Genomic DNA, 14,396 nt, shown 5'->3' with positions numbered 1-14,396 from the left:
CGCCCCGACTCCCTCTGCCCTCTCCCCCACTTCCCACCTTCCACATGCGTGGGCTTTAATGGGATAGACCGGATGGTGGGTCCCAGTCAACTCTCCCCCGGGAGCGTCTCTACGAGACTAAAGTTCCTGCCTCCCTTACTTCTTCTGCAAACAGCGACCAGATCGAGCCTGGGTGAGGATCTCTCTCCTGGGTTTGCTTCCCTTCCACACCCGGTCCCCGCGCGGCTGGCAAATGCTGCTTGTGTGCGGGGACGTCCTTAGCTTCCGTGTCGTTAGTCCCCCCCTGCACCGTGGGCGATCGGAGGGCAGAAGCCTCACCTCGCCCTCGGCCACATCCCCCGTCCCTCCTACAGAGGTGTGTCGCAGAAGCAGTTGAGTAACTGCGGCTGGAAGGTGGCGAACATTTGCCCCGAGAGAATCTGTCCCTCGTCTGGGCTTGTCCGGGAGCCCCCCAGCCCCCACGTCAGCTCACCCGAAGTTGAGTGTCATTGTCCCTGCGGACAAGCTACTCAGAGCTGCCCGCTCGTTCTGCAAAGGGCACCCGCCGGGGTCTCCTAGGAGCAGACCTGCTCGGGGTGCATCCGGCCGTGGGAACGCGGCTTCTGCTGCTGGGGCCAAGTCTCAGTCCGTCTCCCGTCATGCGGACCCACCACGGGCATCCGGCCTGTGTCGCGAGCAAGTGAGAAGGACGTAGCGGGTACCCTGGAGCCCTGGGCCGCAGCAAAGCGCCAGGAAGTGGACCGTAAGTCTCCTGAAAATCAAGGTTCCTCACATTCTGTTACAGGTTCTAGGGGTCCAGTCACTTAGGGAACATCAGCACATCCCTCAAAGTTATTTAAATGTCTCGCGATTTTCATTCTTCTGTATTATTTTCTCTGTTTACCGAATTTTATAGAATCAACAGGGATTATTCTCTTCTGAACAAACCCATGGGGCATCTGGGGGGCTCAGTGGTTAAGCATCTGATTGTTGGTTTTGGATGAAATCATGTTCTTACCATTAGTGGGATTGTGCCCCTCATTGGGCTCTGCAGTCGTCTCTCTCTTTCTTTGTTCCCCTCCCCTCATTCATGAGTGTACTTTCTCTGTTTCAAAAGAAATTAATAAAGCTAAAAAAAAAAAAAAAAGAAACAAGGAAGCAACCCTTATTTTTCAACTCTGTATGTCTGTAGCTCTTCAGGCAAGGAGAAACCAGTAAGGAGGTCTGGGATTCAGAGGCAGGAGGGACCTTGGGGGACTGGGCACCAGGAGAATGGGTCAGGGTGGTGGTGGGGAGGAGAGAAGGGAGTGATGGGGTTGCTGGGACTGCAGGGGCAGAGAGGAGAGGAGCAGGTGTGACCCGGGGCCCAACAGATGGGGACTCCATGTGTTAGCTGGTTTCCCGCCCAGACCCCGATGGTCCAGATCTGCCTCCTCCTGGGTGGCCGGGGTGGGGGGCAGAACAGAGGGGCGGCTCCCGGGTGGGTGTAGCCAGGGGCCAGGAGGCAGGTGTGAGGCAGGCAGGTGGGGGGTGGGGGCTTCCTGACATCAACATGCTGATTTTTCCAGAGTCTTGAAGGGTTGAGGGAGAGGGATGGGGGGCTTGGCCCTTTCTGGGATGCCCTCAAATTCCCCAGGGCAGGGAAACCACCACCAAATGTCTAATTGGAAAGGCAGTTATTTGCCCTGCTTTGGCTGAGATCATCAGGCACTCAGTCTCCTTTTCCAGTGTCCAGTGTTTTCTGTGGATCTTCCTCTACAATCTGAGGGTCCCCTTTGCACCCCTCTCCATCCCTTAGCCTGGTTGCATCTGCAGCAACCAGGCTGAGGACGGCATGTGTGAGCGAGGGGCCAGGACGGCCCCCCGTTAGCCCAGCATTAGGGACAGCCAAGCTGTGGCTCTGTCTTCAGGGGCGGGGTGGGCAGGGTAAGGGGGGGCCTTCCCTCCTTATCTGCCGGTGACATGTACGTGTGGTTGCAAACTGTTTCCACGCTCTTGCGGGGGAAGGGGCTGGGCTGCAGATATGGCCTTCCTGAGACCCAGACTTGGTAGCCTGGCCCCCGCCCTTGGCCCCAGAGTCCCCCGGGGTGGAGAGAAGGGCTGAGTTCTGCAGTCAGACCCCCTGGGTCCCCAAGTCTGGTTCTGCCACCTTTGGCCCTAAGATTTGGGGCACATTGTCCCAGATCCTGGAACACCGGCTGTCCCTTCCTGAGCTTTGTTTTGCCTCACCCGTCAAATGGAGAGAATGACACCTAGGCCAGATGTTACTTGGGACATCACATGACCCTGTGCAGCTTCCGAGCAGGGCCTGACACGGGACCCAGCTCCCTCGTGTGTGTGGAATGACATGTCGTTTCCTTATTGACAGTTTTTCTCATGATCCAGCAGTTTACGAATAGAGAAGGGGTTCCCGTGGGGCCCGAAGGGTTGAGGTGACACAGGGACGGCGCCCGTTCCTACGGGCCCCCCGCCTCTGTCCTCCGCGCATGCAAAGGGCAGGGGTGCGTGGAGCGAGCAGAAACGGGTCGGGTGCACGAGCAGGAAGGACGGTCGTCCTCACAGGTGCAGACACATGCAAATAAGATTCTGCTCGCCCTGTTTGCCTAGCAAAGGAGCACAGTCGGGTCTGTTTTGTTGACAGTCCTGAGTGCGGGGACAGGCGTGGGCAGGTAGGCTCACTGCCCGAGGCAGCTGGGGACTCAGAGCTTCCTGGCTGTTCCTGAGATGCCTCAAAGACGCTGAACCCTTCCCAGCGCTTGCACTCTTCCTAGTCCGCCTGTGGGGTTTGGCCTCCAGGAAGAGGACTTCGTGGAGAAGGAGTTTGAGCAGAGACATTCATTTTGTGGTACTCACAGCAGCCACGGCCCCGGAGCCAAACTAGGGGGTCAGTTACCGACGGGCCCGCGCTGGGTGTGGAGGGCTGCTGGGTGATGGGGCGCCAGGACCTGGTCTGAGGGAGAGACAGGAATAACACGGGCCGACCGCACCCGGGCTGTAACATCCGTGGTCTGGTCCGGCCTCGCCCACTATGTGCCCCCGTGGCCTGCAGGGACAGCGAGGCGGGAAGGCCAAGGCCATGCTAGATCCCGCCCAGCACGGGGTACCGAGACCGGGTCCAGATCCTGCATAGACAGCAGCCCCACTAAGCAGACACCCTGCCCTGCTTCTGCGTGGGAGGTCTACTCCCCACTCAACAGCCTGCTCCTTGCCCTGCCCTCATGGCACCTGCCCGCTGAGCTGGCCGTCTCCCAGCATGCACTTGGGAGTATACCTTCAACTGGGTAGATTTCAGCAACATTTGGAGGAAACCCACAGAAACACACTAATTTTTCTTGGATATTGATGATCGAAGCCTGATTCATATTCCTTTACCCACTGAAAATAGTTTATACCAAACATTCAGATAAACCACCTGCAGAGCAAATAAATGCCTAAAAAAAAAAAAACAAAACCCATAAGCTTTCTAAATACCTGTTTCCTAATACTTTGTAAAAGACATTCCATTTAATTTTATATTTAAATTATCTGTTAATTAATCACCTATTTTAAAGAAGGTACTTAAGGGGCACCTGGGTGGCTCAGTCAGTTAAATGTCCGACTTCGGCTCAGGTCGTGATCTCACGGTTTGTGAGTTCGAGCCCATGTCAGGCTCTGTGCTGACAGCTCGGAGCCGGGAGCCTGTCTTGGATCTTGTGTCTCCCTCTCTCTCTGCCCCTCCCCTGCTCCTGCTCTGTCTCTCTCTCAAGAATAAATAAACATTAAAAAAAAATTGATGATAAAAAGAAGCTACTTAAAAGTACCATCTTCCTCAGACACATGATCAGTGGGTGTTGGGATGGGCTACAGATTTGTATTTTTAATAATCCCGTGATCAGGGGTTGGCAGAATATAGCCATTGGTCAGATCTAGCACCTGTCTGCTTTTATAAATAAAGTTTTATTGGAACACAGCCACATCGCTTCATTTACGTGTTGTATTTGGCTGCTTTCTCCCCATAGTGGCCAAGATGTGCAGTTGGGACAGCGACCATATGGTGAGTGACTCCTAACGGATTTACTGTGAGTTTGCCTGCCCTTTCCCGGATGACGCTGCAGACGCTGTGGATCCAGGTAACTGTGTGGGTTACTATGGGGATTAAAGAGGCTAATGGAAAGCCCTTGGAGCTGTGCCTGCAAACGTACACCTGGTCGATAACTAAATGCTATTGTTTCTTCTTTTCATCGGCTCAGGGAGTAAATTACACTGATAAGTTTCCTAATTATTCTATCCTTGTATTCCTATAATAAATTCATGATCGTGATCGATGGTGTGATTTTATTTGCTAATATTTAATTTAGGAATCTTAAGTTCTCTGTGTATAACCGACTTTAATCCATGGATTAACGTGTGTTTGTCTTGTTTTGGTTTTTGGATTCTCCTTGTCTCATATCAGCATTAGAGCTGAGCTATACTTCTGTGACCTGGAACCTCTCTGCCTGTTTCTAAGCTGGAACGCTGTATATAGCACGGGATTTTTAACGGGCTTTTTATTTTCTTTGGCCATTTGCTAGTGTGCGTCTCTGCAACCGCGTGCCCTTCACGCCTTTTATGAGGACGGATCTTGGCAACCTTTCTAATCTCTTCTAAGTCGGTGGGTATAACCAGGTTTCCTCCTTCGTCTTAACAGAATTTTGACCAGTTCACTTGCCTAGAAAGGCATTATGTCACTTACATTTAAAATCTTTTAATGTGTAGTCACATATCGTGTTTCCTCATAAATTTTAATGTTTCTTGTCTGTATTTATGCCTTGATCTTCATTCCTAATGACAATTAGGTATAACTTCAACTTTGTGGTCAGACATCAGTATTCTGCTTTGGGTTGGTCTTTTAAGAAAATCAACTTTTGATTTTGCTCATTAAATCTCCTTCGCTATTGTCTTCTGTGCTAGGACTCAGTCTGCCCGCAGCTAGCATACAACTTGGCCTTCGAAGACTTAAGCAGGTGCGGGTTATTTTCTCCTGTAACAGGAAGTCAGGCGATGGCAGGTGCTGGTGTCGGGCCAGCTGCTCAGCACGTCCCCGGGCACCCAGGCTCGCCCATCTTTCTGCTTCCCCATCCTTGGCGCGGGGGCTTTGTCCTCCGGCTCGTTGACTCACGGTCCCGGACAGCTGTTGCTGCAGACACAGCGCCACGGGGAATGTGGCAAACCAGAAGGATGAAGGCCACAGTCTCTTTTGTCCTGAGTTCTGCCCTTCCAGGAATAAAGACCTTCCTCCCATCCAGCCGCTCCCCCTGCTTTCACGGTCAGCACCAAGGCAGCTGTTAGAAGGTCCGGGAAGCTCTCTGGGTTGTGCAGCTGGTGAGCGAGGACAGTGAGGGCCCTGTGGCTGCCTGTGGAGGGAGACACTACCCCCCCCGCCCCCCTGCCCCACGCCGGCCAGTGGCCGTCAGTGTCCGTGGTGCCCTTTGCTCTGCTCTTCCTGCCGTGTCACCAGAGCGAAAGAATCCACTGCGGTGAGAGTATGCTTGCTGATTCACGCTTGGATCTCCCAGGGTGTTGTGGTTTGGATTTTTTGTTTAGCCTGAGAACATTCTCACATTTCCAGGCCCTGCTGTTGGGCGCACAGGAATTTAAAGAATCTCTGGTCGGCTTGCTTAATGCTTTTCCATCTTACAGATCGTTTGGTCTGCAGTGACCCCTGTCACACCTGTGTTGATTTTGTTGACGTTTCCCTTCTGTACGGTTTTCCATTTCTTTCTTTTCAATCCTCCTGTGTCACTGGGCAATACGAGGAGCCTCACGTGGCTGCATGTTCGGAATCGGGGTCTTGGGTTTTTACGAGGGGGTGTCATGCACCCCGACTTCTTCCATGAATGGACCTACTCCCGACAGTTAATGTTCTTTATTGACCACCCTCTGGATTTTTTTCTTGCCTTTTGTTGGATTGAGAGAGTTTCCTTTGGTCCAAAGATCTCTAGTATTTGGAATTTGTACCACCTCGTATTTGTTTTTTTTTTCTGAATGGACACGAAACGGACGTTTTTACTTCAACATTTAAGGTTAACCGGTATTTCTTTTTCTGAACAGAACTTTAACGTGTTTCCCTCCGTATTCTCGACTCCTGCGGTGTTTCTCGTATACGTGAGGATAGATATAATTATTCTCTTATGTATCATCGTCATGTGTAGATGTAATTATAGAATTACCATACACATCAGGATTACTGAAATAACCAGACAAAACTGAGCTCGGAAGGGCCTCGGCCACGTGCGCCTGGGCTGGGAGTCAGAGCCCCTTGGCCCTGGTGGTAGGATCCTTCTCCAGGCCTGTAGTTGGGAACCTCCCACGGCTGCCTCACTTGGTGATGGTGTTGATGACCTTGTGTGTCCTCCAGTGCTGAATCGCAGCTTCTCCTTGGTCCCCTCCTACCCCAGAGCCCATCCCCCGAACCCAGATTGTCATCCACTCATTATCCAGCCGGGCAGGCTGGTGCGACGTCAGCCTGGAGTGAGGGACTCCAATGGCCACAGAGAACGGGACAGACGGGACAGGGATCTGGTTGAGCCAGGGTCTCCTCGGGGAGCTGAGCAGAGAGGGCTCTGGGGCCAGCCTGCAGTTCCGGGAATCTAAGCCTGAGCCTGCTTCTGAGCCAGCTGAGGGGCCACGACGTCACCTGTAGTGTCAGCAACCCCGTCAACGAGGAGGATGCGCCTGACCCTGCCTAGCGTCTGTCCGTGGAGGGGTGAGGGGGTCCGGGGTCCGCCGGGAAGGGCCGGCAGAGAGGGGACGTGCGTGCCTGCGGGGGACTCGGGGAATGTTCGAGGCAGAGGAGCAGTGTTAAGGTGCTCTCTGGGGAGCGATCCAGAGGCACGTGCGTGTCCACACCCTCGTTCCTGTCTGCACACCCGCCCGTCCAGAACCTGGACGGCACCCGGAGACCGCCGTGACCTCCAGGACCTGCCCGTGGGGCTGGCACGTGGGCGCCCCCTTCCCAGCATCCGGGAGCCTGGGAGGCTGACCTATCGGCAGAATCCAGGCAGGGGAGGGGAGAACTTGAGGAGGAAAGACTGAGGACCCTGGGGGCACCCCGCCCCAGCCCTGGAAATGCCGGCCCCGGAACCAGGATGGTGTGGATAGTCACAGCCCGTTCACTCTGATAAATGTCCATTTGTTTTGCCCCGTGTGCTAGACGTGACCTTCCTGAGGATGGTTACCACATCTGAAGTCGTAAACCACAGTTCAACCCTCCTCTGAGCCGCGTGAGCACCTGTGGTCACTGCAGGCAGTTACCCCGTTTTCCCTTCAGCTTCAGGTGTCCCCTTGGCTCTGTAGAAAGGGACTGTGTATGCAGTGCAGGGTAGGTAAGGGGGGAGGCTTACAAAAGAGCCCAGGTCCTGATCTCATGAAATACCAAATCCCCTACTTCACCTATACCCCCCCGAGCTAGTACAAGGGTGTAAAGAAGGAGGTTAATAATCAGTGTGTCTGTCCTGCCCCAGAGGTGTCCTCCCGAGCTCTGCCTGCTCCCTGGGGCTCTCCTCCGAGCCGTCTCCTCCTTGCCTTTTCCCGGCTCAGCCACCCAGCCTTCGGCCCCTACACACGCACTGAGCGCTCCTTGTGCCCCGTGGGGAGGGAGGCCTCGCCTCCCTCCCCCCTCCAGGCACCGCTCAGGACAGTGGGGGGCATCACCACAACCTGGCTGTGAGACTCTGGGCAGAGTGACTTAATTTCCGGGGCCTTCTCTGCGTGTAATTACGTCCACTTCCTCGGGTCGTCTCTAAGGTGTCCGCAGAGCACGGGGCACACACGTCCTAGGGGGCACGTCCCCAGGCGAGGAGGGGAACGTCCCTAAACATAGAGCTGCACGCCCGCTGCTGAAGTTCAGGCAAATACAAAGTGCCCGGTTCAAGTACGAAGGAGAGACAGATCTGAGCGGTCGACGCGGGACCCGGGGAGGCGTCCCAGAGACGGGGACACTTGAGTTGGGCCTTGGAGCATGAGCAGGTTTGTTGTGCCAGGAAGGGAACGAGGCCCCGCACAGCGAGCCCAGGGCCCTGAAGCCAGCCGGCCCCGCGCCCTCCCCCCTCTCCCTCCCAGCCGGTGTCGCCCTGAAGTCTGACGGCAGGAAAGAGGGGCGAGATGAGCGGCAGGAGCCTGTCGGGGCTGCGGCAAGGATGTGCACTTGGGATACCTTCTCCACCCGACCCCAGCCTGGGACCCCGGTTCTCCTTGAGCAGAGGGCTTCGGGGGGACGTCCTTCCCACGGTTCTGAGGGTGAGCCCGGCAGGGGGTGCGCATCTGGGTGAGGAAGTGAGGCAGGTGCAGTCGGGGAAGGTAGCCACTAGGGAGAGCCCGAGGGGAGCTCTGGGGAGGGCAGAGGGTGGGGGGGCCCCGGGAGGGACGTACCGACCTCTCCTGTGGGTCGTGGGGTAGGAGGCGGGATCCAGCGGTGCTGACGGTCAGGGCTGTGTGCCCAGAAAGGAAGGGTGCTGGATGGCGGGGATTACAGCCCATGGAGCGTGGCTGCCCTGTCCTGGGGCTGAGGGGGGGTCCCCCCGATCCCACACGCCCTCACTGCCCCCGTGCTGTGTGTAGGCGGGCCCACTCTGTGCCACAACGCTGTTCCCCAGGCCCTTTCCGCAGACAACCCTGCTCTCCGACTGGTGGCACCAACAGCCAGCCCCCTCCCTGTGGAGATCAGCCTCCTGAGACACCCTAAGGTGGGTCCGGGGGAATCAAGCCAGGTCAACCGATTTGTGGTCAGAGGCCATGAGCGACGGCAAAGCCAGGGTACCCTGCTCCTGGTCAGGCTCTGGTCCCATCCTTGCTTTGAACGGTGCGGTTGTCGTGTCTGGACCTGAGAGCAAAGGCTGGAAACCACCCGGCTCGTATGCACACGATCCCGTCAGGGCCTTGGCCCCACCAAGGAGGAGGGATGTGGAGGCTGGAGAGGGAGGGGGACGACTCCTCGAGGTGTGTGACTGCCCAAGGGCACACGACTTGGCAGGGGAAGGGGTGGGAGAGAGCCCAGGTCTCCCTGGAGGCGCTCGCCGCCCACAGGCCCCAACTCAAGCCCTCGGGGGAGGCAGGAGTGTGACTGGGTGTTCGGTAGGACCTGTCATCCACAGAAGAACCGAAGCAAGTAGGAGTCAGGGGCTCTAGCAGGTTCTGGAGGCAGGGCAGACCCAGGGCTCTGAGGGGCCTCAAGAAAGCCCCATCCACTCCTCCCCCTTCCCATGGTTCCTTCCCTCCTACCTGCCTGAGATCCTGCCATTAACGCCTCCTTTTTGGGTAAAGGCGTTGTTGTCCCCCCTGTGAGCCGCCCCTGGGAGAGCATCTCAGGTGCTGTGCCTCCACTTGATATGGTGGCCGATGGCCTGATGACCCAGGAAGGCCTGGAGATGAGAGTGACCCGGGAAGGGCAGGGCACCTTTCCGGGAGCATGGGTCTCTACCCGAGTCACATCAGAGACCCCCCGGGGGCTCGCTGGTGCCCCTCCCAGAACTTGTCTCAGTGGCTCTAGGGCGGACCTGAGGCCTTGCATTTCTAACATGTTCCCCAGTGAGGGCCCCATCCTTCGAGAACCATGAACTAAAATCGAGCAGCGAGGAAGTAGCCCCGCTGTCCAGACTCCCAGGGGCAGCCAGTGGCCGCGACCTCTGACTGCACGGAAGGGCGGCAGGTCTGGATCATTGACCCACAAGACGTCGGGACCTTGGAAGTCCCCTGGTCCAGTCCCAGCAGATCATGGTGGGGAAGTGGGCTCCAGAAGGGACACTAAGAAGGACTTAGGCAGAAAAGCACGGCGGCACCAGGCGGGACGGGGTCTCCTTGCCCCCAGTTGAGTGCGCTGTGCACTGTCCCCAGCTGTCTCAGCACCTGCCTCGCTGTGACTTTCCAACTCAGCCCCTCTGAGTCATGTCCCCCTCTGACCTGGGCCACACAGGCCTCGAAGCAGTTCCTCAAGACCCAAATCCCCATACCCACCCTGGAGAAGCACAGGAGGGGAAGAGGGGAGAAACAAAGAACAAAGAGGGCGACCTCTGACCCCGATGCCCAGCCCTGCCCCCTCAGTGTCTGCCCTCGGGGAGCTCCCAGCCTGCGGAGAATGTCTTCCCTCCCGGGACGCAAGCACAGTAGAGATGGGGTGGCCTGAAGGAGCAGCATCGGGAGGGGTGGGCGTGAGGCTCTCGTGCCCACTTCTCCATCAGCCTTCGAAAAAACTGCTTCCTGGGGTTCAGTTGCCTCTTTCCCAAAGTGCAGATTACAGGAAGAAGGCGTAACATTTATCTGATGCTTGGCAGTTTTTCAGAGCACTTTTGCGATGAGAGCAGCTAAGGCGAGTTACAAACTTGTTCAACTAATACTTCTTGTTTAATCTTAAAAAAATTTTTTTTAATGTTTATTTATTTTTGAGAGAGAGAAAGAGAGACAGACAGACACAGCGTGAGTGGAGGAGGGGCAGAAAGCAAGGGAGACACAGAACCTGAAGCAGGATCCAGGCTCCGAACTGTCTGCCCAGAGCCCCACCGGGGCTCGAACCCATGAACGTCGAGACGATGACCTGGGCCGAAGGCGGGCACTCAACCGACTGAGCCCCCAGGCGCCCCTGTCCCACTAATACCTAGTGAGGGTCTACTGCGTTCCCAGCATTGTTCTGATCTGGGACACCGAGGTCGACAAAACAACAAGAACCTTGGCCTCAGAGAAGACACATTCTAGGTTGGGGGAGGGGAGAACGGGGCGCACTCCGGGAAATACTCCGGAAGTACTTCCGGCAGGAAGGGGACGGGTGTGATTTTCACCAAGGCAGTCAGGGAAGGAGACCCCAAGAGACATGAGAGAGTGAGCAAAGCGAGGGGTCCTGGGGGCGAGGAGAGGGGTAGCATCTGGGTAGAGGGCAGAGCCTGTGCAAAGATCGTGCGGTGTTCAAGAGGGGCCCGCACTGAGCTGTGCTGTGGGGTTCCCAGGAACTGCCTGGTCGAGGACAAGAAGCACGGGAAGAGGGGTAGCTTGATGACCTCCGTGCCTGATTCTTTGGAGTTGACCGAGAGCGCCCCTAAACTCTGCTTGAACCGCGGAATGACGTGGAGGAGGGCGGCTGCCATCCCCTTAGCCCTGATCGCACCCCCACCGTCTACACTGTCTACGGGAAGAGCCAAGAGCCCCAGGAGGGCGCCTAGGTTACGAAGACATGGGGCGGTGAGGGGCCTTGGCAAGATCTGCCTCATCCTGCACTCCACCCCAAGCCCCCGAAGCCCCTCCTTAGGTAGAACTAGGACAAGACCCCGCGTCTTTCTGACGCACCCCCGGGGATGGCAAAACAATACGGTGTGTCCCTGGGCTCCTAACCAGGGTTTTCTCACTTCACAGGTTGTATGAGAAGCGAATTCTTCGGCAGACAGTCCGCTTGCTGACCTCTGAGCCACTCACCCCCGTGAGGGAGCACCTGTCGTCAGGCAGGACCTGCCGAGGCACGTCTGGGAACAGTGATGCTTTCCCGGAATCAGGAGGGCCTCGGAGGGGGGACCGTCAGGATGTCACTGCACAGCCTGGACGGGAGGAGGGGTGGCCCTGGATGATGGAAAATCAAGAGCTGCAGAGATAAGGCTCAGGGTCAGCAGAGGGAGGCAGGGAAAGGAAAGGAAACAGGGGGGGTTTGAGCTCCTTCACCCGCCAGGCTTCGCTGTAAACAGAGGAAATATCGCATCTCAAGATCCATCAAAATTTGAGTAATTTATCAATTCTTTTATGTTTATGACCTAATGTAGGTAAACGGCAAGAAAGTCAAAGGCACGTCTTGTTGAAATTATATTACATAATTTTGGCCGCTATTGCAAATAGGACCTTGTTCCTGTTGTGTCTTCTAATTAGTTTCAAGATAATACATACAGGGGCGCCCAGGGGGGCTCAGTCGGTTATGCGTCGACTCTTGGTTCCAGCTCAGGTCAAGATCTCGAGGTTCGTGGGTTCGAGCCCCGTGTCGGGCTCTGCACCAACAGCGTGAAGCCTGCTTGGGATCCTCTGTCTCCCCCTGTCTCCGCCCCTCCCCCACTTGCTGTCCCTCAACATAAATAAATAAACGTTACAAAAATAATACGAACATAACACATATTGTCACATCGCGGAATTTCTCTACTGTTTGTAACAGTTTTTCATTTGATCCCTTTGTATTTCTGGGTGAATAACCATAGTGTCAACAAATGATGATAATTTTTCTTCCTTCTTTCCAATTTTTATGCCCCGCTCCTCTCCTGTGTCACACTGTGGGGGCAAATAGCTCCCAGACTGTGTCATCGTAGCGATTCTGGAAGGCGGTCTCGTTTGGCTCCTCAGTGTGGGTGCTTCTAGGGTTTCCCTGTTTTTTTTTTTTTTTAATGTTTATTTATTTTTGAGACAGAGAGAGACAGAGCATGATTGGGGGAGGGTCAGAGAGAGGGAGACACAGAATCTGAAACAGGCTCCAGGCTCCGAGCTGTCAGCACAGAGCCCGACGTGGGGCTCGAACTCACGGACCGCGAGATCACAACCTGAGCCGAAGTCGGACGCTTAACCGACTGAGCCACCCAGGCGCCCCTAGGGTTTCCCTGTTAAACGTAATGTTTACGGTTAAGGCATAGAAAGCATTTTAAAAGTACGTTCTTATTGCCATTTTAAGGGTTTTACCATGAATAGCATGTTAAAGTTTATTCTTTCCCTTTTATCATCTGCGGTGAGATCATCTGGTCTTCCCCCGGTTTCCTCTATGAATAACAAACACATTAATAGATTTCCTCATATTGAACCAGTCCTGTGTTATCGGAATCAACCCCAGTGGATGTATTATTCTCTTAATGTGCTATTGTTTGATAACAGTTTTATTTGGGACTTCTGAATCCTTATTCGTAAATAAAATTCTCCTGTATGTTTTTAACGTTTACTTGTTTATTTTGAGAGAAAGAGAGAGCACACAACGTGTGTGTGCAGGGAAGGGGCAGAGAGAGAGGGAGAGAGAATCCTAAGCAGGCTCTGCACTGTCATTGCAGAGCCCGATGGGGGCGGGGAGGGGGGTGCTCCATCCCACAAACCGTGAGATCATGACCTGAGCTGAAATCAAGAGTCTGATGCTTAACCGACCAAGCCACTCAGGCACCCCAAGATTTAAATTATTTGATTATAAGCTACTTAGAGATACATAAACATACAACTATGTAAAAATGGCTTGTGCTTATGGCTTTTATACCATAAGCCACGAAACATGCATAAAGTAAATAAGAACGAGGCAACAAGACAGCAAGGAATGGTTATTCAAGCCTACAATTTTAACCTAACGTGATGGCTGTTTTCGTTTGGCTAAAACGAAATCATTAGTGTGAGGATCGTGGGGGAAAATGTAGCTTCCCAGCCGGGTCTAGATTTAAGGTTGAAAACTTTCTAACGAACCATGGTAGTTCATCTAAGTTTGTTGCAGAAGGCTTGACTGATTCATTTACCAGTTCAAGCCGGTCAGTCTCCACCTTGACCGAAACTCTGCCAGCTGGCAGCTGATAGCTGCGCAAGATCGTTGTACACACTTGGAAAACAAATCGACATGGTTGCTGAGAGCGCCGCTCTGGACGCGCCTATCTACTTACTACTGGAATCGTAGAGCAAGAAAGTTCTTCGCTGAGGATTTGCTACCCTGGGGGGCATCGATTATCCTTGTGCTCGTGAACTTTTGTGAGCTGTGGCCACAAAGACAGAGTCCCATACCGCCGCCTGTAAGCCAAATCTGCCCCCGCCAGCCACAGACCGGGGGCTTCTGGGTTTGGCACACTCGGTGGGGAGGGGAGGTGTGGGCAGAAGTGGGCCAGGGTGCCGGGCACCAGCTCAGTGGGTGACCAGGACCCCAAAATGATCGAATCCATCTTTTTCCAGAAACTTCTTCCTTTCATCTACGTATAAAGCTTAAAGCAATTCATATTGGATGGAAGAGTTTAAAGCTTTTGAAGATTTCTGTGGTGTCCGTTGACAGGTTGCCGTGACTTCTTCCTAAGAGCACCTTCGGCAACGTTCAGTTTCTCTGCCCCGCTCCCTGCCAGGAGAAAGAGACATCGGTGCCCGAGGCGGCCTGGGTTGGTGTTCCCTGACCTGGGGGACGGATGGGGACGCCGAGGGCAGGGAGGACATCTGGAGCCCGAGCCCTGAGTCTGCTCCCCAGCGTTCTCACAGGCTCTTAATCCATCAACTCAAATTGTCATAGTCTTTCTCAGTAATGACAGAAATGGATATCTTGTAAGTTTAGCAAATGCAGTAAGTTTTCCGCTCAGGGATTTGCTCATCTAAGAAACGGATTCTTCGGTCAAGTGTCTTTCAGCAAACAGGTTCTAGATGGATTGACCTGTGGGCAGGTTGATGTGAACTTTACCGCTTATGGGCAGGAAATGTGGCTTTGGGGCCAAGCTGCCCGTGTGAAA

Source organism: Panthera onca, chromosome F1 (genome assembly GCF_046562875.1).
Source record: "Panthera onca isolate mPanOnc1 chromosome F1, mPanOnc1 haplotype 2, whole genome shotgun sequence".
NCBI lineage: Eukaryota > Metazoa > Chordata > Mammalia > Carnivora > Felidae > Panthera > Panthera onca.
Note: the sequence above shows the minus strand (reverse complement) of the source record.